Genomic DNA, 26,629 nt, shown 5'->3' with positions numbered 1-26,629 from the left:
GGAAAGAAAGCTCCAAGGTTGCGTAAGCTAGCTGGAAAATGGGTCCCAGTATATAAATAGTGACGAAATAAAGACCCATCTGAGAGTGAAATCTCTGGATTTCTTTCACTGAGCTCCTTTCCAGTTGCTGAGGTGTGAGCTGTAGTTTTGGCAACTCTTGTTTTTAACCACAGTTAAACAATTGCATTTAAGGCTCAAGTAAGCATTAGTTCAAGTTGCCTTTCCACCTGAATAAAAGACACTCTGAGTGTATCCAGTTACACCTGTGAAGAGGGTAGTCATTTGTGTTGTGATTAAAGAATGCTTTTAGTGAAAGGCCAAAATCATGGACCGGCTTTCTGAGGTAATTTTGTTGTAGTGTTTAATCAGCGGAAAACGAAAGCTGTGAGGTTTTCATCAGCTCCTGTGTCAGGGAGGGAGAGGACTCGATACCTATGGTAACGCAGAAAGTAAACGGGGTCAATGCTTGAGGAAAGAAATCCTTCCTAATTCCTGTGGCTAAACATATTTTCGTGACTGATTCTAATTCTGACAGCAGCTATCAGGAAAACGTGCATGCTTTTCCTGGTGTTCAGTTATGTATAATAAACTCATTTGTTAGTTTGCTTCTTTGTCATCCGCGACTAAGACTTTAATTGTTTTGTTTTTTTTAAAGTCTTAAAAAATTGTTTCATGAGCTTTAAAAACTCCATCCTGAGCATGTAGAGCTCTGTAAGTGCAAGCTGTTATGTTACAAGCAAGCTCCTAATAATATTGTTTGAAAATGTTCTCAAATACAGATGGAAACGTGTAGAGGTGGGGAACTGAGTTGTTCTGAAGTGAAGCGCATTGAAAGTGTGTGTTGAAGTTTGTTCTGTATTTTATGTGCACAGCTTCAAACCCTTGAAGTTCTGATGATCTGAACATGCACATCCAGTTGTGCTGCGGCAGCTCTGGAGTAGTGCAGACTGTAGCATTTGGGAAGTCTGGATGATCAGGGAGGGCATCCAGATCCTGAAATGCCTGGATAGAGCTCAACAGGAACAGATGTACCTATGTGTTGTTCAGAAATTGCGTATTTTTCTGTTGACTTCTGAAATATTATTAGTGATTTAGCTCTGAGCCTGAAAAAAGCAGTGTAGACTTTTAATGTGCTTTCATTACAGCCAACACCACCAAGAAAACATTGGCTGTTTAGGTGTTCATGTAGGATTGTGATTGCTGCACAGATTGAAGAAGACCCTCAGATGTGCTCAAATGTCTTCAGTAGTTTTTTTAAAGCTTTTCTTAAGCTAATGAAAATCCTTCGTGGTTACATGCATGTGAGTTGTTGAATTCTTGAGTTTAAAGACTTCATACCCTTTAAAATTGTAAATGTGCTATTGATACTAAAATGGTATACTTAGCTGTTCAGGCTGTATGGATATGTTGATTCTCTAACGCCTGTGAAGTTCCCTCTCTTCACGGTGGAACCTCTAGGTAGATTTAAAATTAATCAAATGTTGACTGTAAGGCCACACGCATTACAGAAGCTGTACTTTGTGATACTGGCATACATTAGGATTCTCATGGGAAGTAGGAAGAAAAAAGATGTTTTATTGCTATGAGAATGACTATAATGATGCCTACTGATTTCAGCATTCAAAGAGGAGAAATACAGAGTTTTGAGCCACTGCCTTTTTTCTACCAGTCATTTTTTGAAAGTGCATCGGTGGAACTATTTGTACTGCTGTGAACAAGAACATGTCAGGTGGGTACTGCCTGTACTGGAACAAACAGCTTTATTGTTTCCTGGATTGTCTTGAGCATAAGAATGCGAAGGCCAAAACAGTAATAAAAACAGACGATTACTTCTGCTCATTCAAAGAGAAAAGCAGTAGCTAAAATACAATTTAGTTTTAATTCTTTATGTTTCACTTCCTCTACTTCGAAGCAGTTGATAAAAAGCGTAGCTGATACTTTGCTTATACAGACAATTATGTCCCACAGGCTTTGTTAGAATTAAAACCACTTTAAATTTTAATGCCAAACTGCTTGTAAATTGTTTTAATCTAAAATTTCATATCAAACTGTTGAGATACTTACATTCATGGAGCAAAGTAGGTATTTTAGTTCACTTTTAATGACTAGCACATGTGAGCTATGTAAATTGAGTTGCATGCATAGGATTTCCAGCACGTAGAACAAAGCAGAATTGTATGTAACGTTTGCCTGGGCCTCGAATTCCTGATGCTGCAGCATCCGACGAATGTATACGTAGCCGTCTGCTCTGTTTGCAGATTACGTGCTGCAGATAGCCACCCGCCTTGGCACAGACTGTCCGGCCTCATCGCGCTGATCCAACAGCGGGGTGCGTGCCAAAGCCTGAAGCGTGCAGGGCGAGGGGCACGGCGTACTGTGTCCAGCACAGCGCTGCTGGGCTTGGGGCTTAGAGACGATGGTCTTAGGGTCTCTGCTACGACATGCAGCATTTCTGTGTCTGCCTGTGAAGGCGGTGCAGAGCTGTGCCTAGCAGCCTGGCCGTGACAGGCCGTGGTGGTGGGGTGGCCGCCCGCAGAGTGGCAGGCCCGTCTTGCTGCGAGGCGCCCGGCGTGGCAGCGGCCCTGTTGGGCCGGGGCGGTGTGGAGGCACGCGTCCGCTCGCTGAGGAAGTGCTCTGGGTGCGCTCCAAAAATCAGGGGCGCCCGGGCGCTTCCCCTTCCCAGCCCTGGCTTGCTTGTGTCTTGACTCACACACTTAAGGGCTCGCCCCAACTGACTTGTGCAAGGCAGGGCTTCTCTATCTGCTGATGTTGTCACCGTGTTGTTTCCACTTCTCAAGTTTCTTATGTTCATGTGATCGCTTTAAGGATATAAAACTCTTTATTTCCGGTCTCCTGAAGCAAGCATTTCTTCCTCCCTTTTTAAAACTCTTTAATCGTAATCCTTCATTGTGCTTTCACTTGTTTCTCTGACGCTTTTCTGAAAAGGTTTGAAGATTTCTGTGTGTCTGTGGCATGGGGTGAGCCACCAGCAGTTTAATCTTCTCCAGTTGACAGAAACGTGAACTTTTTAAAATGTTTGTGTAGCAACAAGCTGAGGTTTGCCTGAGTCTTTGAGAGGCTGTGGAGGAGGATATGAAGGCTCTACAATCCCTGAAATTCTCATCCCAGCAATCAAGCCCTAAGATAACCAAGTTAGGTAGTTCCTTTAGTGAAGAGAGGAGAGACCTGAGGGTTGGGATAGGACAGTTTGTCATTTCCTTAATTAACGATTTCCATTTCCTGCAAGTATCCGAAGCCATCAGGTTCAGGTGTAATTGATGTTTTTACTCCCGTACCACGGCTGTGGTGTTCAGGTAGGCATTTGAGGGCCTGAAGGAGAGCTTTGGTGCACTCAGTGTTTATAGATAAACACATGTGGAAGACACGTTCCCTTCTTGGGGAAGTTTACAGCATATTTTGGAGCGGGAAGAAAGGGAACCCCACAGGAGGAGGAGAAGCAGAATTTGGAAGAGCAAGCTCAAGATGAACTGCGTGGTCTTGCTGCATCAGACTCTTCGGCTGTTGTGTCTGAGAATGCTTTCCTGTAAGTCTTGCTGCAAACGTGTATCTCAAAGGCACAGGGTAAAAAAGGGAAGGGGGGGACTACCTGTCAGTTTACTAAGTTGAGGAGGTTAAAGATATGAAGGACAGAAAAGTGGCTGTTGTGAGTAAAAGGAAAAAATTACAGGATTTAAGCATGCCATGTCCTGCCAGTAAAGATGATTTTGGTGCCTCTTTTACAGTAAGGATGTTGAAGACCATGTTTAGATTTTATCTTCCAAGTAGGATGTGGGAAGAGACGGTGACTGTTTTGAAGAAACATACCCGCACAATTTCTAGATGCTGACATTTCATCCTAGAGTGAAGCTACAGCAGTTGATGGAAGCTGAAATTAGCGTTACTCCGATTCACACAGTTTATTTTTCGGTATACCCGCTGCAAGTATATTGGTAATGCCTACAAACATTTTTTTCTTTCTGTCTCTCCAATTCATTGAGAAATAGATACCTAGTATTATTTTCTGAGGTATTTCTGCAGAGAGCTGCTTGAATGTCCTTTGTTGTAAATCTGTCCATGGTTTTATAACTCTGGGTAGTTTTATTGGTATCCTGCCTCTGCCAGGGCATGACGACTTGCAAATCTACTGTGGCATGTTACCATGCTCACACTGTGATAAAAATTGAGAGGTAACACAGTTGATCATTGCTGATAATGTATGTATTGAGGTATACCAAAAGCATTGTGGGTTCATTTCTGCAAATGGATTTTCCCTGAGGTTTGCATGCAGGCTGGACTGACTGACCCTCGGCGGTAGCTGTATTGATAAGCTAAGTCCTAATAGGCAGCTGGTGCAGTAGTGTGAAGTGGGCTTTTGGAGGGGGGCCTTGCTGGAATATGGTTCTCATTAGGGCAGAGCACCACATCTGAAGTCATTTTAATTCTCGACAGCATGGTACTGCCTTGCGGAGACAGTGCGATTACTCCGGGGAGGAGGTGGAAGTGCCTCGCGTCACTCAGCTGTCCTGCTGCTGATTAAGGGGTGACACTGTCCCAGACGCCTTTCGGAGGCAGGCAATTATTTTCAGCTGGAGAGATGTTAACCAAGAACTGAAGCCCTAGGGGAGGAAAGGGTGAGCAGGGCCAGAGAAGGAGGGGAGGGGGAAGCTCACAAAACACAGAACATTTATTTTACTATTTCTATGTCTTGGGCTCTCCCGTTACAAGGCTTTCACCATTGGCATGGTGAGGCACTGCATGTTTGTGGCTGACTGCACAGAGCTAAGTGTTCTGTTCCGTAAGTTTTTTTTACATTTGCTTGAATATAAAATAATTTAGTATTAATTTGCATCCTGCTGTATGGTTAGTGAGACCAGCATAGATGCTTTGTCTTCTTTCTACTCTTCTTTTCATGTAGCATTGTGGTTTGTTTGTTTGTTGTTTTGTTTATTTTTGTTTTTGCTTAAATATTGATCCAGAATCCAGTTTTAATCAGTGGAGGGATTTATATCCAGCAGGCTGCTGACATGTGGTCATTATTTTTGTGATAGACTCATTACTTGATGATAAAATTCAGGCCATTGCCTACTGCTCAAGGCAACCTTTTGCTACGGTCTTTGTAAGAGAGCTGTGAGAACAGCCATGCAGCTTGGGTTGCAGGTAAGAAATTAATTTTTTTGGTTATTTTGTGAGTCAGTGGAAGTTGAAAGCTCATTTAAAGGTTCTTTATCAACTACATTAGTTGTCACAACAGGGAATAATTTAGTAGCAGTAGAAAATAATTGCTTCAGCTTGTAAAATGCTGTAATCTAGGCTTGAAATGTGAGAGGTTTATACAGTATTGTCACTGTTGACTGACTGATTTCATTACATCACAACTAACAATAAAGCTGTTTGAATTACTCAGCAGATTGAGTTTCTTAAACCGACTGTGAGTCACGTTGCCTGTATGGAGATTAATTGTAAATGGTCTTATGTTTGTGTGCGTGTTGCAGAGAGATATCCTTCGCTAACAGCCTGGATTCAGCACCTGTCTGTAGCTCGAGAGTACTCGGGCACAGTTAGGTGTAGTCCCTACAAATAGAAACGCCCAGGGAAGAGTCTCAGTACTGCTGTGATGGGACCTACTGGGAACCTGTCTTTTGTTGGCCAGTTGCGTATAGATACTGTATGGTTTCTATTGCCATACAGCTTAAATAAGAATTAACAACTGCAACAAAAAAAGCCCAACCCTTTGATGCATGTATTGTGTAAATTGTAGCTGAACAGGCTGCCGCTTTGTGTACACGGCTGGTGTGCAAAATTGTAGTTTGAAGCTTGAAATCTGTTTCGAAGACATGAAACTTTGAAGTGATTTCTGTTGGCATATACAGAACAGTCTGTGTTTATATAAGTATCTGGCAGCTGAATGTCAGTATTTTTTTTCAAAGAATAGCCTTGCTGATATTAGAAGAAAAATGGAGTGGAAAAAAAAAGCCCTCAGTTGTGGTTGTGCCCTAGAATGTACTACTAGTTTTTCTGGTTATTGCTATTAAATCATGCTGATGCTTTTGCTTTTTTGCTGAGACTTAGCATATATCTTGCATAACTAGCATATGCTTTTCTGTTTGTGCTCATTTTTAATTTAAGTGTACCTTGCTTATCAGCATCACCAAAGCTCACTTGAATAAACAAAGAGAACTCACTCCCTTCAAATCCAAACTCAGCTGCAGGTAGTCTGCCTTTTGCTTTCCAACAATGGCAAACCAGGAATAAATCTGCCTTTTAGCAGACATCAGAATAATCTTTTATGCTTCCAAAAGTTCTTTTTTGCATAGTAACAGGAACCTGCTAAATAGCAAGACAGTGCTGTTAGGTTTTATTGACATCGTTCCTTTTCCTAATAGGAAACAGAAAACAAAGGGGGAAGGGAAGTTTTAAGCAATTTGAGGAGGAAGGACTTCAGGCTGAAACTTTCCTTGTGTTCAATTAGCGGATATATATGTGTATTTATTGGACTGTTTCAGTACGGTGGTCCGGGTCTAAGTGCTTAATTAGCTTGTTTGTTGAAGTCAGGCAGGAGAAGAAAATAAAGGACCCAGGTAAGACTTTGCAGGCTGTGAGTGAGCAGGCGGCACGGCACGTGAGGCTGTGCTGGGGTTGGCCTGCCTCCATGGAGAGGAGGATTTCCTGGGCGATGCTGTGGGCTGGAGGTCTCAGGTGGGTCAGAGGGGTGGAGGTAGCACGGGGCCACCCATGCTGCTGCAGCAGCTGGAGGAGCAGTCCCACCAGTGCTGGCTTTGGTGTCTGCCTCGCTGCTGCCTCCCCGTCCTCCACCTGAGCGTGGAGGCCATGCTCTGTGGGCAGCACTCCCTAGCTAGGGCCTGATTCCTGAGCACACTCAAGTAGGCAGGACTCTGCTTTTGCTCCTGTACCTCTCCCTCACCTTGTAATTAGCTTCACTCTCAGCTTTGCGGGTGCTGGAGGCTGGGGCGAAGGCGCCAGGGCCATGAGGAGGCTCAGTGGGGCCTTTCTTGACCCCTGCCTGCTGCCACCACCACCCCTGGGCCTCCTGGCCCGGCCTCCGTGCCTGACCCATGCCTCTCCTGCACCCCAGGCTCCCAAAATTATGGCTTGAGGGGAGGGGTGATGAGGGGACTGGGGGTGTCCTCGGTGTGGTGTCGTCGTCCCCTTCCTACGTGGCCAAAGCCATGCTGGCATGTTGCTGCCTCTGTTTATATCAGCTGGTCGCCAGCTTTTCTTGCTAATGAAACGTGGCTAATGAAGTAGTTGGCATCTGTTTTGGGAGAGGGTGAATGGGAGAGGGGAACCTCTAAGAACAGCTTTATGGCTTGGCTCTGCGGACCAGCTATTTAATGTAGTGCAATAAAACTTTGCAATTTTAGCAATTCAGAGCGATCTGGGCAGTTTCACATTGTTTTACTGCATGAACAAAGCAGCTATTGTTCTCCTGGTCATAGCTGTTTGCCTCCATCAGTGTGAAATGAGGTCCAGGAGAGCTGCTGTGTGTGAAACGAGCGAGATCTCTTCTGAAAGCCCCGCAGACGTGTGGGATTAGCCTGTCACTGCTGGGGCAGCCTGAGCAAGGACCAGATGGGGGTGTGCAGCTCAGCCCGCCAGCCAGGAGCCAGGGCCTTCCCCAGCTAATGTGGCTCGTGCAAATAGTGCAGGCATCCCTGGTGGCTTGTACAAGTAGTGTGGACATCGGTGTGGCGGCCTGTTGTGCTCCTCTCTAGAGATGTGTCCCCGAGTGTGCAGGCTGGGGGGGGGGGTGTTTGTGGCCTCTGGGAAGGCTGCAGCATCACCAGATGCAAAATGAGGTCTGTTTGTGGGACTTGGTCTGGTGGGACTTGCTGGTAGCACTGTGACTATGAAATTAAGCGAGGTGGGCAACGTAAATCTGTAGTTCGAAGCTTCAGCTAGGAGAACGCTTCTTGAAAATAGCATTTATATGCTCAAATTTGCCTGAAAGTAAAATGACTACATGAGCTGACTTTCATGCCTGTTAAGTTCTCTCCTTTTATATTAAATGTTGCTTTAAACTTTAAAGGCATCAGTCAATTAAAGAAGTCTGTACCTTCCTAAAATATATTTTATAAGTAATTATTTTACTTTATTAATATTATTGTACCTAACATATAATATATACTAATATATGTTATTACAAGTAATTATAGTAATTACATTTATCATGTAAATACAAATTTTCTTGTCTGGAAATCTGGTGGAGGACAGGATCCTGAAGGGCCCTATTTGCTTGAAGTTTGGGTGTTATGCCGAGGATGCATGAGGAACTTCAGAAGAAATAACAAGTTATACCTGTTTCTTTGATTTGAGAAGTTACTAGTTCAAAGCCGAGGGATCTTATAGCTCTCATTATAAGATCTGCCTTCTTGTGTTAGATCCGTGGGTGACAGGAACAGATGAAATATTTTCGGAAGTAGTCAGGAAAGAACGGAGAAGAGAAGCTAGTTGAGCTCAGTGCAATCTGTCCGGGCCTCGTGCAGGTACCTGTGTGGCTGATGGGACGCTGCTGCATTATTTCCTGCAGGAAAGAAACATGATGCCCCTGCCTGAGGTTTGCGGGGCTCCTGCAGAGTACCTATAAATATATGTGAATAGTAATGAATAGTACTTCCACGCCAGCTGATAGACTGGGAGTTTGCAGTCTGGGGGAAGGAAAGTCTGGCAGGAGGGAAGCCTGTTGTTGTCTGCTGTTGGTGTTTCCTCCATAACATTGCTGGCAGGATAGATTTGGAAACATGAAAGAAGAGATCCTTACACTGAGCCTTCCAGGCTGGTTCTGTTTGCCACACTCATGCTATGCTCAGTGACCCCTCCGCCTCACCAGGATACAGACGGTGCAGGTGAGTCAGCTGAATGGTAATTTGGACAATGATGCGTTGTACCAATAGTGATCGAGTTCCTCAAATCATGATGCTACCGCAGGCAAAACACCACAAACTGCTGCTCTCCTTTCATTCCAGACTGTCCCAGACGTCTTCAGATCCTGTTTCAGGTTTGAAGAGAAAGTTTTTTGAGGTCTGGCACGCATGCAGAACATGCAGTGTCTTGAGGCTGAAAGTTACCTTCCCATTAATTTGATTTTACAACTTTCTTGGGCTGCCGTGAGATTGATTGATTGATTTATTTATTTATTTATTTATTTATTTATTTATTTATTTTTGTCCACGTGAGATTTCTCACGAATGTGCTTAATTATCGAGTGCAGTTTGGGGAGTTCCCTGTGCGTTACCTTCAGCTGATGTTCTGTCAGTGTACTTATGTTGAAATTCATATTGTATTATAATTGCTGTTTATAAATTACACCTGCAGTATGTTAGAGGTTATCTGGAAATTGAGAAATAAATGGTATAACACAAGCATAACATATGAAGTAAACGTGTACTAAGACATTTCCTTTGCAATAGCTTGAAATGTGTCTGAGTTAAATATGCAAACATATGCAGAGAGAACATTTGTAATTATGCCATGCAAGCTTGAAGGACTTAATATGGAGAACTTGTATTGAAGTGATTCATGACATATAGAAGCAGACTTAAAAGAGTGTGGCTTTGTGAAGGACACTTTTGAAATTGAGGTGGGATTTTTCCAAGCTTTGTAACCAAATAGAAGTCAAGGAGATTTTTGAAAATGAATTTCATATGGGTGACTTAGAGCCTTGCTCTGTACTGACTAGGTATTCGGCTTTGGAAGTGTGCATGTAGTTATACTGGGTTTAGCTTCCAACTTAGTGATGGGTTGGGTAGACCAATAATCAGAAAAATATGTGCTGTGCTGATGAAACTTTTGTGGAGAAACAGAGAAACACCTTCAAAATAGCCAGAAGGCTAGATTTTTGTTTTCTCGCTGAGAGGTGTGCACGAAGTTTTTCTGGGCATCGAGCAGGATTGTGAGGTGTACCTTTAGAAGGTGGTAGCACTTGGAGAAGAAGGTAAGTGAGTGGGTTGCTGCCCTGGTCAGGGGTTGGCCTGGAGCGACTTGCATGCTACTGCTGCAGCTCTGTTGCTGTCTTCATTGCTTCTGGATCTTGTAGCTAGGGCTGCATTGTAGAAATTATCAGCAAAAATGTTGAAGCTTGAAAAAGCCAGTCAAACATCCTGGGAAACAGTTGGCTTGTATCATCCCAGAAGTGCATCAGCTGGTATCCTGCCTGCCCTGCAGTGCTTGTCTGAGACAAAGGATAGTGAGGCTGGGTGCTGAACTTGAGCTTGCCCAAGACAAAAAGATAATCTGACAAAAGCATAACCCAGTACTGCCTTGGAAGTATAGCTGATCATCAGGAAGCACTTCCTTACGGTGTGGGTGATGGAGCACTGGCATGGGTTGCCCAGGGAGGCTGTCAGCTGTGGTGTCTGCCTCCTGGGAGCTCTCCTAAAGCCTCCTGTGCATGGTCCTGGGCAGCCTGCTCCAGGTGTCCCTGCTTGAGCAGGGAGTTGGACTAGGTGACCTCCAGAGGTCCCTTCCAGCCTAAACCCTTCTGATTTGGGGAAATAAAGCAAATTTAAGTTGTTAACGTAGCCCTTAAGTAGCATGGGTCTCTGGTGCTGTTGGGTGAAATTCTGGCACCAAGACCAGGGGTTTATGTACTAGTCTTGTTTCCCCTGTGCTGAAAAAAGGATCTTTCTTCACTCTGTGTTTCTAACGATGGCAAATCTCCCACCTCATCGTGTGTCCAGTGGTTAATTATTCTGCGCCTTGAGTGTCCGTACAATATTTCCATCTTATAGTTGATCTTAGGTTTCTGGCCACAGGATCTTTTTAGAACTTAATTAAATGAAAGACCACACTATGCAATATCACCTTCTACTACTAACACCTGATAGTTAACAGCTCTAACAGTTCGTTGCGTAGACTGTAGGAAGTGGTTTCTTTCTGCCTAAGCAAATGGTTTACTGTTGAAAATATTGTTCTGTCTGTTCTTGGAAGTGTACAAATGTCTATCATTTGTCAAGTTGTTATTCCAGAACATAGTGCTCCAAAGCTATCAGTCTTAAAATACTGTTAAATGACGTTACAGGGAAGAATAAATGAGCAAAATCAGCATTGCCTTGCTTTTTTTTTTCCTCTCTTGAGTTATTAAATGTTTTAAATATAATGCTAAGTAGCACACCACCAAAAAGCACAGTCTCAGAAAAATCAACCTGATTATTTGGTTTTAAGTAAACAATTAATCTGGCTTCTTTTACCTTTCTACAAGAGGTTTAGGGGGAAGGATGGATGACAATGTTATTGAGTAGACTAGTTAAATAATCTAGGTTCTTTTCACTCTAACTAATGCCAAGTAACACAAGGAATGAATTTGTTTTTACTTAGTATGAACAGAGCTATATATTAGTTGCATATTATATTAAACACGAACACAGTGGTTAAATACAGGTGGCGTAGGAATTTCTGAACCAGCAAGTGCAGCAAAACTTGAATTAAGCTCCTCGTTCAATTAATTGCATGTTGGTAAGTATACACTAAACTCTGGGCTGCAGCCGTGCGGTCTGCTGCCTCTCCTCCTGGTAGAAATGAGGGCAGCTTGCACCTTCAGCAAACTGTGCCCGTGTCTATTTGCTGTATGTGTTGTAAGTCCTGTTTTGCCAGAGCGAGGTGGAGAGGGAGCTTGGAACACCAGCGCCTGAGCACAAAGAGAAGCCCAAACCCCAGGGGTCGAGGGGGTGGGACCTGCCCCGTGGGCAGCGGCTGACCTGCGATGGGCAGCAGAGGCTGGATGCAGCACAGGGCAGCTGAGGGTGGATGTGGTGGCTGGAGTCAGGATTAGGGCCCCCCGAGACGAGAGGTGGGTAAGAGCTGCTTGCTGCGTTGCCTATAGCTATGCTTTGGCTGTGAGGCACCCCGCAGCTCAAGCCCTTCTTCAGGAGCAGTAACCTTTTATTCGGTTTTCTGTAAGATGTATTTTAGTGGTGGGAACTGATGTGTGATCCCTGGAATTGAGTTCCTATTGGATGCACCTTTACCTCAATACTCAATGTAGAAAAAGCATTTTGCTGAATGAGTATTAAAATAATCAAAGCTGAAGAGCTAATAAACTTACAAAGAATAGTTTTGAAGGGAGTGTATTACTTTGAAAATCAATGCACGGTAGGCTGCAGTATTTTGTGATTCATTCTTTAAAGGGACAAACTGGAATAACTTATGTTGGTCTGCTCCTAATTGTTTTTTTTTTTTTTGAGTTGTTGTTAGATTGAAGTGCTTCCGAGCCCAGAACCAACCTTCGTTAGCTCTCGAAGGGCTTAACAGAAAAGCAGGTATAAAATCAATTTAGGAGGCGGAAACCGTTGCCAGTACTTGTGTGTGAAATCGTTTGTGCGGATGATGCTGACTTACACCGAGAGCATGCACTCCTGTGTTTATACTCTTAACTTCACGATGCTGACGTGCTGAAGTGGTGCCTCTCCAGAGATGTACGTACGCTGTCTCAAGTGTCCCCCTTCACGGTAGCTTTTTGTGACATTCAGCGCAATTCACCTTGACATTTACTCAAGTAGTTTTCTATTGAAAGGATATTTTAGCTATCTCATCGTAAGGTTTACAAAAGAAATGAGTTTAATTGCTCACATCGAAGCGCTCACCCCTCCCACTTGCACACATTCTGCAAGTGAAACGTGTTAATCCCCTCCTGCCCTCCCCCCATTGAAGAAGCCTGATACGTTTCCTTTTGCATTAGTTAGGCCTTCTGGGAAATACATGCAGAAATAAAAGGCTTTTCTATAGCCCTTTCTCCCTCAGGAATGCATAGAAACCAGCTCCTTGGATCTGTTCCACAATTTGAAACTTGATTTGCGGGGGGGGGGGGGGGGGGGGGGGGGGGAGTCTATAATCCTATGCACATGTTACTGAGAGAGACCTAATTAAAATTTGAGGTAGAGGTGCAGGTTCTTAGAGGATCACGCACTACTTTTTCGAAAAAGCATTTCATGTGCCTTATTTGCAATCCGTATGTTGTGCCGAAGCATGTTTCCGAAGCAGGTATGTAAAGCTCTCTTAGCTGTATGACCTCTGGTTTTCCATCCTCTTTATTAGCAGCGTGTACCCAGACAGCCTACACAGAAGGGGCTTCTTTTGTTTATAAAGATTACTCGAGGATGGTGATGGTTTTTCGGCTGCTGACAGTATTCACACATTTTACCTCAGCTACAGCAAAAGGCGTGCCCTTTGCCGGGGGGCAAATATTCGTGCATGCTCGTTACACATCCATGAAAACCCATGGGAAGAGGTGCTGCGGGGTTTCACAGTGATGTTGAGATGTTGGTTGATGTCAGTGCCGTACCGAGGGCAGAAAGGCTGATGTGTAGCCTCAGTGCTTTGGGACAGGCAGGAATCCCAGCAGGCTGGGCTGGGGTGACCATCACATTGCGAAGTAACCCCAAGCACTGAGATACCTGCATGGTTCGGTGGCCCTTGGGGCGTGTAGGTACTGGATCCTCCTGGGATCATACCTGGGGTTAGCCCAGGACGGGCATGCTGGTGCCCACAAGGTTGGTGAGATAAAAGCAGCGGTGTGGTGTCTTGGGCACAAGCTGCTGTCCGTGCTGCTGGGCGTGTGCCCATGTTCTCCTTCTCCTGCCTGAGTGTGCCTGGAGGCGAGTGAAGTGTGAACTGGAGCTCTCCTACGGGGACAGTGTGACTGAACCCAAAGATCTCCTGTGTCTTCAGTGTATTGGCAACCATGGGCAGAAACAGTTTCCTTGTCCCCACAATAATTGCATGTGTTCATATGTAGGTTGGAAAGAAAATAGCCAATTTTCGAGTCGCTGGTGCTCTCCAGGTAATCTAAGCAGAGGCAGTGGTGCTGCCTCTTGGCACGGTTGAGGCAGTCCACGTAACGCTGGGGAGGCAGCTCCTCCTCACCATCAGCAGCCTCATTTCCAGTGCCAGCAGAGCCAGCCTAACCTTCTCGTGCCCCTATACAGACCCCTGGAAGTGGCGGAAGGGCCGGTGCGGGGCCGTGCAGCCCTGCTCCCAGCCCGGCTGCGGGGGCAGGAGCCGCCTGAGCTGGTTTTGCTGGGGAGAGGAGCGCCAGGGGAGCCACGGCGTGGTCTGTGTGGTGGTGAGCCATGGCATGCAAACGGGCACCAACAAATTAGGGTTGAATGTGGCTGGGCTGAAGCGACGGGTTCTTTCAGCTGATGAAAATATTTCATAAATATTGGCTTGTTTTCAGCTGCGATCTAGTGTGGAACTGTAGGTCATACTCCTTGGCAGTCACCAAAGAAGAAAGTTATTTTCATTCCACGCCTTTCCCTGGAGCAAGAGATTATAATCTCTGTGATGACAGGTTGTCAGGTTATCTTCTTCTTTCTCCCCCCAAGTTTTAGGAAGGAATTGCAGGGGACTTGGTGCAGGAGACCTGTTGCACGACGTCCTCCTTTTGATGCCGCCGTCTTTACTTCCCAGCTCAGCTCAGTGATTTCCTCTGCTCCTCAGCTTCTTCAGCCTGGTCTAATAACAGCATCCGGCACCAAAACGTCTCTTTGCTGACAGTTATAGACCTGACTGTATGTATTCTGTTTACTCTCCAATTTTAATTTCAGGTTGGCATTTGATCTTGTTTGTTCAGGCCCAGATTTTCACTGTCTTGTTTGCTCTCAGGAGGTGGCATTTTGTTCTGAAGGCTGTCTTGTTTTAAAAATGGACCTTCATCATAGAAGGACGGCTGTCTGTGAGGTGAGAAAAGTCAGGGTGATCTGTTGCGCAGTCTTTTGGGTACATTTTCCAACGCTGACAAGCTCACATTGATTAATTGCTTTTCTGCTAATGAGTTAGGGACTATTTTCTGCGTCTGTGTGACTGTAAGTGGATGATGCTTTTTCACAACTCCCATTCTGCTGGTTAAGTAGTTTTCCCAAGATGTAATGTGCTACTTCCAACCTGTATTGTAATTATGCTGGGCAAGCCGTGGCTTTTAGTGGGGAAAAGTCATTCACTAATGGCTTTGCATACGGGAGGCACCGATTTGCCGCAGAACTGTCTGGCTTCAGGTAACCCTTATGTGACAGTTGCCGCGATGTTTGCTGGTCCACTTGATTTAATGCCATGTAACTAATTAGGTAAGAAGGCCAAAAGCAAAGATTAGTGTTTGAATTTGAAAATGGTTAACTGTTGTGGATTGATACGTATTTCATAGGATCATACACTATCTATATATATCCCATGTGGTAGTACTGTTTGCTTTGGAATGGTGGACAAATTCTGAGAGAAATGTTGGAAACCATAGCTGTTCAATAATGTGGTCGTAACCTCAAATCAAGGAGTAAGATATTTTTATTTTTAGATATGCAAAAACCTTTCTATGTCACAATTTGCATCACAGGGACAGAATGCTGTGCAGCTTCTCTTTAATCATTTTCCTGAAGGAAAGGATGCTGTAGGGTGGTTGAGTCTTGAATCTGTTTGTTGAAGGCTGCGTGGAGAATAGAATGTACTTAATCAAGTAGTGTGTGTTTATCTAGCACTTTAAACTTCTAGTTCGCCAGGTTTGTATTCTCTAGTCTGCTTTCATTTCAAATAATATGTTAATCCGTGAAATCAGGTTTGGTTATGGGGAAGAATGTTAGAACTTGTGAGGACTCATCTGATATATGAATTTTTCTGCAAAAGTTTTTTTTTTTTTTTCAGTAGTGAAAAGTGAAAGCATTTCCATTCATGTATTTTTGAATTTTAAAGAACTAAAAAGTGAGCTGTGGCTCGGCTCCTTCCTGTCAAAACGGCATATAGAGAGCTTCCTTTCCAGGTACTACAGGAATCACATGCTTTCACACAAGAATTCATGAAAATGAATGTCTCAGACTTTAATGCTTTTCCCTTTGCTTTGGCAGGGGAGCATGTGCTTTTATGAAGGGTGTAGCATTGCTTTGTGTGCATGGGTCACGAGTGCAAATCAGGTGGGTGTTTCGTAAGCTAGAATTGAGTAACAGGTAAATTTCTTTTTGGATTCTAGTTATAAAGGAAATGTGTTTGACGATGAGGTTGTAGGTGGCAAAAATTTGGAGATACAGCGTGTGAACTGCCTCAGGAAAAGAGGGTTGACCCTTCTGTTGAACTAATTGATCAGTTAATGTGTTCAGCAGGGATAAGGTCCCTTTTAAGGTTCCGATAAATCAGTTGCGTGGTTTAACATCCAGCAAAGCACTTTGTAAAATAATAAAACTGTCTGGTGCTGTGCCTTGAATTCTTAATGTCAGATGACGGCTGCTGGGCTCGTGCGTCACCTTCACTTCTTCAGCCACGTCTGAAGGCCGGCGTTTGGACAACGCTCGTCACGGTGTGCTCTGGAAGCAGTCCACCAGCTGGACTCGGTGACACGTGTTGGTCCCCTCCAGCAGGAACATTTCTGTCCCCTCCTTCCTTCTCCTGATGTGTCAGCGCCTGTGGAGCCAGGACTCCTGCGCTGCTGTGGCCCGGAGCTGGTGGCAGGCCACAGGCCTCTGTGTCTGTCACATCCTGTTGCAGACAGACGCCCACGGTCACGGGTGGACGGCCACCAGCGTCTCCTGCACCCGTGCAGCGCTGTGCCTGGGCGCTCGTCCCTGGCAGCAAGCTGTGCAGGTGTACCTGGTCTCTGAAATGCTTTCTTTTGTTCAGGGCTGCTGGAGCTGAACCAGGCACTTGCTAACGTGTCCTGACTTACCAGAAGGAAGCATATGTCTTTTTTTTTTTTCCCCTGCCTCGGTTAATGATTGAGAAAGGTGTGATGCTGCTTAGGCTCCTTCTGGTGCCATGCAGTAGTGCCCTCTGTTTGTAGCAATTTATGGATTTTTACCTTCATTTTTTTTCTTTAACCTTTTTTTAAACTATTTTCTGTCCTGTGGGCTGCCTTGCTGAGTTTTCTGCCCCGCTGTACTCCTGGCTCCTTTGGGAAGAAGCTGCCAGTGTGCCCTGTGCTGTGGTCAGGGATGGTGAACTTGGTTTTTGCTCTCACTGACTCTTTCTGTTTGTTTTGAAGTGATGCATTTGGTGTCGTTTGGGCAACACAGAGTAAAAGGCTGGTTTGCCAAGTGTAGTGTTTGTCCAGGCTAACCTTCAGTCTGGTGCAGAAAAAGAAACCGAAAAGAAAAGAAAACCAAACCCTCTTGTGAAGCATTTGTTCCCACTGGTCTGGGAGAGGTGGAACTTCCTCTCTCACAACAGCTTCTTTCAAGTATGTGCCCTTACAGCGATGTTAGTAGGGTGTTCTCGGTAACCTGAGCACGCTCTTTGTCCAGGCTGTTACGTGTTTTTTCCAAATGCTGACCCACGCCATTGTGTTTCTGTGACTTGCTGTGCTTGCTTACAGCATAGCATTTTATTAAATTTTATTTATTTGTTTTTCCCTTTTAGTGTTGCTATGCTTTTTCCCCAAATCCCTTTCTTAAATAAGTTATTTTTTCTGTGTTACGTAGCGTTTCCAAACAGGTAGTAGCCGTAAGCTTGAATTCCTGTGCTCTCACGGTGCACTGAGTGATCTACCAGAGACCGCATCACTTACATCCTCAGAAAGTCAAATCTAAACAGAAGTGGCCCACCAAACCAGAAGGGTAACTGCTGGATAACAAAATGCCCTTTATTTTCTGCCTGTTGTCTTCTCTCTTTCTCCTCCTCCCCACCGGCGAACAAGGCTCCTGTGTCCGGGGGCACGTGCCGTGCTGGGCAGTGCTGGACGGGGAGACCCCGGCCCCTTCGGTGGTGCCTCCTGCCTGGATGTGCCCCCGCTGTTAATGTGCCCTTGTCCACGTAAGGCTGTGAAGCTCGGCTGGGAGGCAGATGTTGAGACCCTCTCTGCCTGAAGAGGGTGGTGGTTGATGCGGGTGAAGGGAAGGGCTTTGCTGACTGGTACTGAATGAAGGGGGGGAAGGCAGTGAGTTAGAGGACATAACTTTGTTTTTCCTCGTCACATTTTCTTTCCTTCCTCTTGGAAACTTTTTTTGTGGATATTTTAGCTGACAAATGAGGAGGGTTTTTTATTTATTTCTTAAGAAAACGAAAATTGGACTGACGCTGAAGAAAAGAAACTGTGTTTGTGGAACAAGCGAGGTTGTGCCACGTCCGAAATCTGTTGTTACTGTCTCAGCTTCTCCTACATCTGTACTTCACCAAAAGAACTTCTGCTTCTTTACCCACATGAAGTGGTCAACGAAAGGGTGTAGAAGTGCTGTAAAGCTTAATTTCTTCTTCCCCACCCAAGGAGCTCTCCTTCTGCACCAGTGTGGCTGAACTTGCATCATTTAATGAAAAATCTTGGTGTTCTGAGATAACAGCTGAAAATGTTTCTTTTTCTTTTTATAAAGAATGGGAAGGAACAAAGCGATGTCCTGAGCCATGCCCCTGGTGTTGTACAATGAGATTAATGTGTTTTATAGATTATGCAGAGTAAGTGCTTGCTGGAAGCTTCAGGCTCCTTGCAAGAGCTGCCTCTCGACACCCCCAGAGGCTGCTGTGCTGAGTCATGGCTCTGAGCTTGGTTCCATTGAGAAGGTGAGGTCTTGGACAGCCACTGTCTGAATGCCTTGTAAAACAGATTTAAAAGCCATGGCCAAGGACTCCTAAGGCAGTTTTCTGCTGCTGTCATTTGTGTGTTTGTTTGTTTTTTGTAGTATCTGAGCCATGGCAAGCTGGTGCTGTCTGTCCTTGGTTTGTGGAGGGCAAATCAAGTTTCAGTGACAGCTTTTGGCTTTGTTGCTGCATGTTTATTTTTTACGTTTTCCTTCCTGCAAGTATTTAATGCATTAATTGTTTTTTGTGGTTTCACTTCATTGCTTACAAGCTAATTCATAGCTGTTGTTGCCTACCTCTGTGTTTCAGCTTCATACATCATTTCATCTGTACCCTAATTTAAAAGCAGACTTCTGAAAGTATGTGTGTAAGAGAATGGCTGGTACTTGGGAGAATTATAGCTTACATCTACTCTTTATTTTCTTTTGGTTTATTTCAAAGATAGTGCTAAGGCATTCTTTCTTAAACTTAAGGCCATAAAAAGTAATGAGTTTTAAGCTATTGTTTAAAGTCACCATCTGTCATTTTCTCCAGATTATCACTTACAGGCACTTGACATGAGCCAACCCAGATCCATATTGCTAATTGAAAAACACTTTCTCCCTCCATGAATTCCTAAATCATGTGGGCTCATTACATAACCTGACAGTAACAGGCTGTAATAGAATAAATCACTACCATTAGAGGCCCCTACCTGCCTTACCACGTTATTTCTTTTTGTTCAGGGGTTCGTTCCTATCTTTTCTCATCTCTGCAGCTTTGGACATCATTTCCTCCGTTTTGCTATTTTCAAGAAAATTGGGATGAAAGAAAGCATTTATATTGCTCTTTTGAATTGGGCCTCATGCCAACTGATTGCTATTTGCAGTTAGGGTAGTTAATGAAACATTTAGTTTAGAAACAATATGAGTATGAATCAATTTGTTTTTAAACATGCCATACAAATTCATGGAACGCTGCCACAAGTTCAAAATCCCCCTTGTGCTCTTTTATGTAAGGCTTCTTGTTCTGCTAAATGTTCTGCAGTGTGTTGGTGTTAATTCCGTTTTACTGAAGGATAACTCTGTCCTACCACAAATGTTTTGGAGGAAGAGTGTATCTCATTTTTAGAGACATTTGTCTCGTAAGTGTCATACTCAGATGTCAAAATGTCATATTGTGTTTGTAGGTCTGAAAAGCACTGGATGTGACAACTTGGGAGAAAGGAAGGAGAGAAAACTATCCTTCCTTGGGAGGCATTTTGTCCTGCCTTTTCTAGCTAATGATAATGGCAGAGTGGTATGATGTTGACTGGCAGCGTTTTTGGAAGGGTGCTAAACAACTGTAACACACAGCTTTTAGAGTGTTGTCTTATTTTCTTTTTATAACTACAACTTTTTAGCTCTTCTTTCTGTGCGAGGTCTCTTGTTGTTGAGCCTGTTCTTGAGAAGCAACGCTACCTGCAGACATTCAAGTCCTTGTTGACAGTCTACAACCATCACCTTTTGTTCTGCGGATGAACATGTGAAGAAAAGACTAACAATGGCTTCATTATGCCATAGTTCCTGAATGTGCTGCTGACTGATGGGTAACGAAGCGTCAGCTTTAATTAATGGACACTCTGTTGCTGCAGTCCATTGGAACCGTGCTAGCAGGCCCAGCGCTCTGTGATGTGCTAACTTATGCGGAGATTTAATCTTTGGCCTTGAAGATCTTTCAGAGTGGTGTGAGAGCTGTAACCTCAGAGTCTGCTGATAGACAGGCAGTTCAGGCTGAAACTAGGGGCTGCGAGCTAGGGCTCAGCTGCTCCAGAGCCCTGCTTTCCAGCCACATGCTTAGCAAACAGCTCTCCTCGTGGGGACGTGAGTGGGTACCAGGGTTTTAGTCACAGACCACCTGGTTCTTCCTCAGATGATTTTCCCATCTAAGTTTGATTTCGTACCAGTAACGCTGTCCCTTTTGGGAACCTCTGGTAGTGTGTATTTACAGCGAGCAGGACGTATGTAAAATAAAATACCGCATCTGCGCTGCGCAGGGGTGTGATGCATGAAAAGCAAAGGTTAAAAATAATAAAATGCCCGTGTGCATGAAGGCCTTAGTTGTATGTTAACGTCCCTTTGGCAGCTGTGAGGTGCTCTGGCCGTCGTTTTGGAAGAAAGCAGCCGCCCCTGCCAGCTGCGCACACTGGCCGTAGACGTGCAGTGTTCGGTCCGTCGATGTTCGTTGATCCGGAGAGGACAGTCATCCACTGCTCGCTGCTCTGTCTGCTCCTCCAGCCTTGCTGCGGCGAGGATCTTCTGATGGGAACGTCGGTCTGGCTTGCAGCAGGTCAGACGGGGAGTTTTTGGTTAAACATTAGTTGGTTTCCAACTGTTTCCTCAAAGACCGGAGCCCTTCGGATGGATTTTGCTCCCTGATTTTGCAGCCTGAAGCTGTGTCGAACTGGGGCTGTGTTGGCTGAGCTGTGTCTCTGTCACATAGGCAGCGTGTGTTTTTGTCACTCCGACTGTTTTTTGTTTTGCAAGATGAGCCTTTATGGTACATTCTCAGCCTTCAACATGGGGAAAGTAAGCTAAAATATGCAAAACGTGCTTGTTCATACTTTTTTTTGGGGATATCCAGGCAGTGAAACCAACCTGTGGCAGAAATTGTACTCGCTAAACTTGTGGTTTGGGGGTTTATCTGCTCTATCTTACAGCATTCAAATGGCTTTTAGCGCTGGGAAGTCAGAAGATAGATAAAAGTCATCAAGCAGGCTTCTGACCAGGTGACGTGAGCCTCTCTTCCTCCTCAGTGGTCCTTCCTGGGTGCTGCTGCTCACTTGCAGCCCTGTGGCCCTGCGGGGCCCATCAGCATGGGAACTGAAGGGTACCAAAGACTTCTGAGGGCTTTGTGACCCTCTGTGAGCAGCTCTTGGTGGGAGTGGTGCGACGAAGGTTGGGCATCACTGTAAGTAACTGCAGGGAGGGCTCAGGAGGCACCGGGGATGGGGCTGCATCTCGCTGGAAGGGGCTGTAAGTGGACCTGGGGAGGGACAGGAGCCCCGACATGAGGCTCTCAGAGCCTGTGTCCCCCAGCCACCCTCTGCGCCTCTCGGCTGGCGTTTGGCCGGGCTCTCACGCTGTTGGCAGGAGCACCAGGGAGGTGGATCAGCTCCCAGCATGATGTGAGCATGCTTCTGACTTCTTGTCAAGCCTCTGTGCCAGCGCCAGGAGGATGCTGACGTGCAGACCCGGGTAGCCTCATGCTGGCAGCGGGACGGGGGTCAGCAGAAACACAAACCTGCGAGGAGCTTGTTGGGTACGTACAGGCGCTTTGTTCTGTGACAGCAGCTGCCCTGGTCGCTTCCACCCTTTTATTTTCCCCGGCTGGCAGAATTTCAGTCAAAACCTCAGTGCTGTCCAAAACTGCACTTCTGCACTGTTAAAGACATGGGGCATATTTTTCTTCAAAATTTGCAGGTAAATGAGTTCTTACATGTTTCCTCATGCTAATATTAAATCGGTGAGCTGCATTCAGGTATGGACCTGGCAGAAGAGTAACACCTCACAACTTCCACTTCTGCACAGAAAAACCGAATGGCTCAGTTTTTCAGCAGGATAAATTTTTTGATCCAACATAAAGTGTTAAATTTCGTGTTTTCCTGTATCTCTGAGAACAAGGTAAGCCAGCTACGTGCACACAGAACTTTTTCAATCCCTGAGCGTGGTATATGAGTTACATGTTTTCTGCTATCGGAGTGTCGTTCCAGACGCTGTCAGCTTGGTGGTTATATGAGTCTCCTCTGAGTTTTTCTGTCTGTTCCTGTTCGTCTGGTCCCTCAGGCGACGACGTTCTGCCCCTGGCTGTGGAGGTGGAGAGGAGATGGTGTCTGCTGTTGGCAAGTCTCTGCATCTTCATTAATGTTCTGCTAATGTTTGTTCAAAGTCTCTTCCCTCTCCTGCCCGCCACACTTCAAGCAAGTGAGCTTTGGGGCTTTCCCTGCTGAGCGAACTTCAAGCAGTTGCTTGTTAGTTCATGACCTCTTTAATTCTTGGTAACATGGATCAGACACCAGCCAACAAGGGGGAAAAAATTGCCTGCAGAGATGTGATTCTAGCACTAGCCTGAAAAATACATGTGCTTTTGCTTATCGTGTTTTTTCTGTGTATCCCAGAAAGATTCCCTGCAAATCTTCCCGGATTAGAGAGGTGCTGGAACAAGTAGCAGGATGGGTTCCTGCTGCCCTGCTTTCAGCTAGGACCCTGGTTAAAAAGAAGTTGTGTTTGGGGGGCAGCAGTGTTTCTGCCTTCGCTGCGTTACTGGAGGACTCCAGCTTTCTGTACCCCGGGTTTGTGTGGCACCGCAGCGGGGGGGGTACCGGGCACCTCCCTTGCTGTAAGGAGGGGAAAAGGGTGAGTGAAGGTGCCGCTGAAAGGCAGTTCACTACATGGCCATGGGCAGCTAAGCACAGGCTCCTCTGCCACCTTTGGTAGGAAGGTCGTTTGCTTCTCTTTCTGGCGGTGATGGGAGGTGGTTTTGGCTGCCAGTTTTATGGTCTGAAGGCAGGAAACATTACAGGCAGCTTCACAGAAAGGGGGCATGTGATGGATGCACTGGCAGCGCCGGTGTCCGAAAGATTTGCAGCAAGGCCCGTGCTGCTGTCAGTCTGCCAGATGCACCTTACCACAGAGGGCGAGGCTGGAGCGGGTTGGTTATTTTGCAGTCCGGGCACAATTTAACATGCCAGTGCAGAGGAGGAGAGGTGCGTGCTCCTGTTTTAAATCAATGGCAGTAATAAACAACCTCCTTACACCGTTTTCATCTGAATTACAGGGTGGTTTTGCCTTCTCCAAGCATGAAATGCTGAGTATCTTCAACACCTGTGGCACCATGCTGGTGTTTTCTGCTTTGCTTTTATTGAACCTCCTGTTTTAATTGTATAACATGCAGGATGAGGAAGTGGCACCAGTCACAACTAAAGAAGTGGCTTCTTGTGGAAGTTGCGTTTTGGTGATACAGTCCCTCCTGTAACCTTGGCCTACTTTAGGAGCTGTCTCTGTCAGACAGATCCTGTTTCAGATGAGTTAGCTATGCCCGTAACTGTAGCAGCATGCTTGCTTTTGGAGAATCCTGGCACTGGATAAAAAATGATGTCTTAGTCTCTGTGGTACCATCTCTGGTTCTGCTTCTCACTGCTGCGAAGTACAAAAATGACAGCCTTGCCTTTGTTGCTCTCTGAATGTGAAAAGGCTAAATTTGGAATTCACACTTTTTTTTTTTTTTTAAATGAATACAAGACGAGTTTTTATTATAGAAAAATCTGGGAGAAAAAAATGTAAATTGTGATCGTATTTCAGTTTTTCTTTTTTTTTAATGCTGAAGGAAGCTTGGCTTTGTGAACAGCAACTTGACACAAATTTTTTAAAGTGTGATCACAGAACTGGGATTTTGTCATTCAGTGCTGCAGGAGCAGAGTAGCTGTTCATGCTCACATTTCAGTGTGGAACTTTGCTGTATTTTAATAGCAGTTTCACTTTGATTTTGCCTGTTTCGTGCTACTGCTGTGAATATGGCTGGCTACAGGTTATTAATGAAGTTTTGAATAGCCAGTCTAGTATGTTAGATATTGCTCCTACTGAGAAGCTATGCCTTTTGAAAACTTACGCCATAAAACCCATTGGGAACAGGGAATCTTCTCCCTTTCTTGTCCCCCTACCTACTGCAAAGTCTTGCCATAGAAGCCATGAAACCCAAAACGCTGCACGATGCTTATGCTTGTTTTGTGTTTTCAGAGTCTGCTCCCTTACAAATACAATTCTGTTTTTACACTCCATTATACCACTCATAATTTTCTTGAGGTTTCTGGTGGTGGTGTTTTGTTTGTAGCTGTACACAATGATCAGTTGTGTGGAAAAGTGATCTAGAAGCACCAGGCTAAATTGAAGGCTCCATTGTGCCTGGCGTTGTGGTGAATGTACATTCTGTCCCCAGATGACCTGCAGCACACTATTAATTTTGGACTCTTATTGGAAATACCTTGCAACAGAATTTTTCCTTTTTGAACTTGCATTGTATGTAACCTGTGTGTTTTCCAGTTGGAAAAGCACACTTACGTTTATTTATACTGCCAGGTGCAGCAGAAGCTGATCGTATGCAGTAGTATATCACCTTGAAAAGTCATCTTTTAAGTCTGCTGCCAAATGGGTGCTGACAGACAGGAAATTGGAAAAGCATACGTGTAAGTATCAAAACGTTAGAGTGGGTATCTGTTACGTGTCTGTGTGTAAAAGCAATGACTTCATGCAGGAGACGTCCCTGTGCTCAGGTTGTCTGTGTGTGTGTTCGCCTCTTCCTGTCCCTCACGCCCACACAGGGGGCAGATGATGCTGATGTTCAGCCTAATTGGCTGAGTGTGGCCACGGAAGGTGTGTGTTCACTCGTATGAGAGCCCTCTCCTGTGGTCCCTACAGCAGTTTTTCTTTCAATCTGTATCTTTGGGCTGGTATTTTGCAGATGGGTTGGATAGAGCTTTTGGAAAATGAACGAACATGCATTTTTCACTTCTTTGTTAAGCTTATGTGGTACTGTAGTGTAAGAGGCATTTTAACATCGTGGATCAGTTAAATAGCTTCATTGATTTGACATGTTTGTTTACTTTACCAAGTAACATAAACTCAATTACAACAAAAGCAAGCACTGCAAGCTTCAATTCTGCACGTTGCAATTTTCTGTTTTATCTCCTTTCTTTGAAACTAAATATTGCCAGACTTCTTGTCAGTGATACACAATATGAGATGTATGTGCAGATACTGAAGTACCTTCACATACGTGTGAGCACAGCGTTTTCAGTAATGTTTTTTCTGCTTTTTGCTTTGCTGCTTGCAAATGTTGTAGCCTTGGGATGCTAGCCAGGCTTTGAACTGTAAAAGGGAACATAAAGAATGCAGGATGTTTTTGCAGGAGCACATTTAGCTCAGCTGTGAGCAGATGGCTTCATTAAATTCTCTTTAGGAGCAAGGAGAGCAGTTGCTGCTTCTGGGAGAAAATTGGCCAAAGCAACTACTTTTACATTGCAATTCCAAGTTTGTGGCAGGTAGTAAGAATATTTTTATCAATTTTATTTAAGGTGATCAGTCCAAGTACCTTTAAAAAAAAAAAAAAGCGGGGTGTAGCCTCCGCTCCATAAGCTGATAGGCACAAACTAGGACAGAAGATTTAATATTTAATCATCACACTTTCTACATGTATTTTAAATACTGGGCAGGGAAACTCTTGCTTTGTTTTTTGCTTCTCAGTCCTGAACATTTTCATGTAGTTTTGTTGTTTGCCACAAAATTGTGTGGTTTGTTTTGTGTTTTTGCCTTCTCCAGAGAATTAACAAAAACTGCATGTATAACTAGCCCTATTTATAAATAAGCTGTGAAGGAAAGTGATGTCCAGAAAGTTTCTCTCCCATCTAATAAAAGGCTCCTAGCAGTAGCATTCCAAAGGGTCTGTTTATTCTGGCGTTCGGTGTTGTGTGGATCAAAGTTGTGTTATGTGATCAAAGGTCAAAATAAATGTTATGAGGAAATTAGGATCATAGACTATACAAGTTGGAAGGCACCCACAAGGATCATCGAGTCAACTCCTGGGTCCTCGAAGCTTGGACCTGAGCTATAGCTAGGTACAGTTTCCTTGATTTCTACACACCCTAAAATTAAAACACAAACCTCAGAGTTTTGCTTCAAGGCAAATATGCATGAGTTATCATATCTTGGGTTTGAGGTTGAATAGCCTGCTAAAAATGGAAGAAGGTGTGTTGGACTTTAAAGATGGGGATGGATTTAAGGAGAAGAATTTGAAGCTGGAGTTTTTGTTCTTGTGGATGGGAAGTGAGAGATGAAAGTTTTACCTGTTAAGCCCTATCCGGGTTGTGTGTTTCCTTTATTTAATTATTTTAACTTGTATTTGGAGGCAGTAAACCTGGTAATAGGGAAGAGAGTGTTGTGGTGGAGTTTATTGGTATTGATTATTGCGTGTTCATTCTTTCACCTGTGAAATGCCTCTGTCACAAATTAGGTTTTAGCTCATCTCAGTAGCACGAGGAGACTCACAGGGTCTGATGCTGGTAGGCTGAGCTCCTGTGTTGTGGATTGTCTATTGGTAAATGCTATGTCCCGGGGAGGAT

General features: G+C 44.6%; 1 protein-coding gene across 6 annotated transcripts in view; it reads left to right on the top strand.

The window, feature by feature from the left end:
* Nucleotides 1-26,629, top strand: part of SEMA4D (semaphorin 4D) — a 95,886-nt gene that overhangs the window by 9,205 nt on the left and 60,052 nt on the right. Inside the window, exon 1 of one of the 6 annotated variants that reach the window (XM_068666067.1) lies at nt 24,591-24,697. The exons of the other annotated variants lie outside the window; for them this stretch is intronic. The gene's annotated coding sequence lies outside the window, so the exon portion shown is untranslated. Of the gene's footprint in view, nt 1-24,590; nt 24,698-26,629 lie in introns of those variants that run through there. 6 annotated transcript variants of the gene reach the window in all.

This window comes from Anas acuta, chromosome Z (genome assembly GCF_963932015.1).
Source record: "Anas acuta chromosome Z, bAnaAcu1.1, whole genome shotgun sequence".
NCBI lineage: Eukaryota > Metazoa > Chordata > Aves > Anseriformes > Anatidae > Anas > Anas acuta.
The sequence above is the reverse complement of the archived record's forward strand: the minus strand, read 5'-3'. Positions and strand labels throughout refer to the sequence as shown.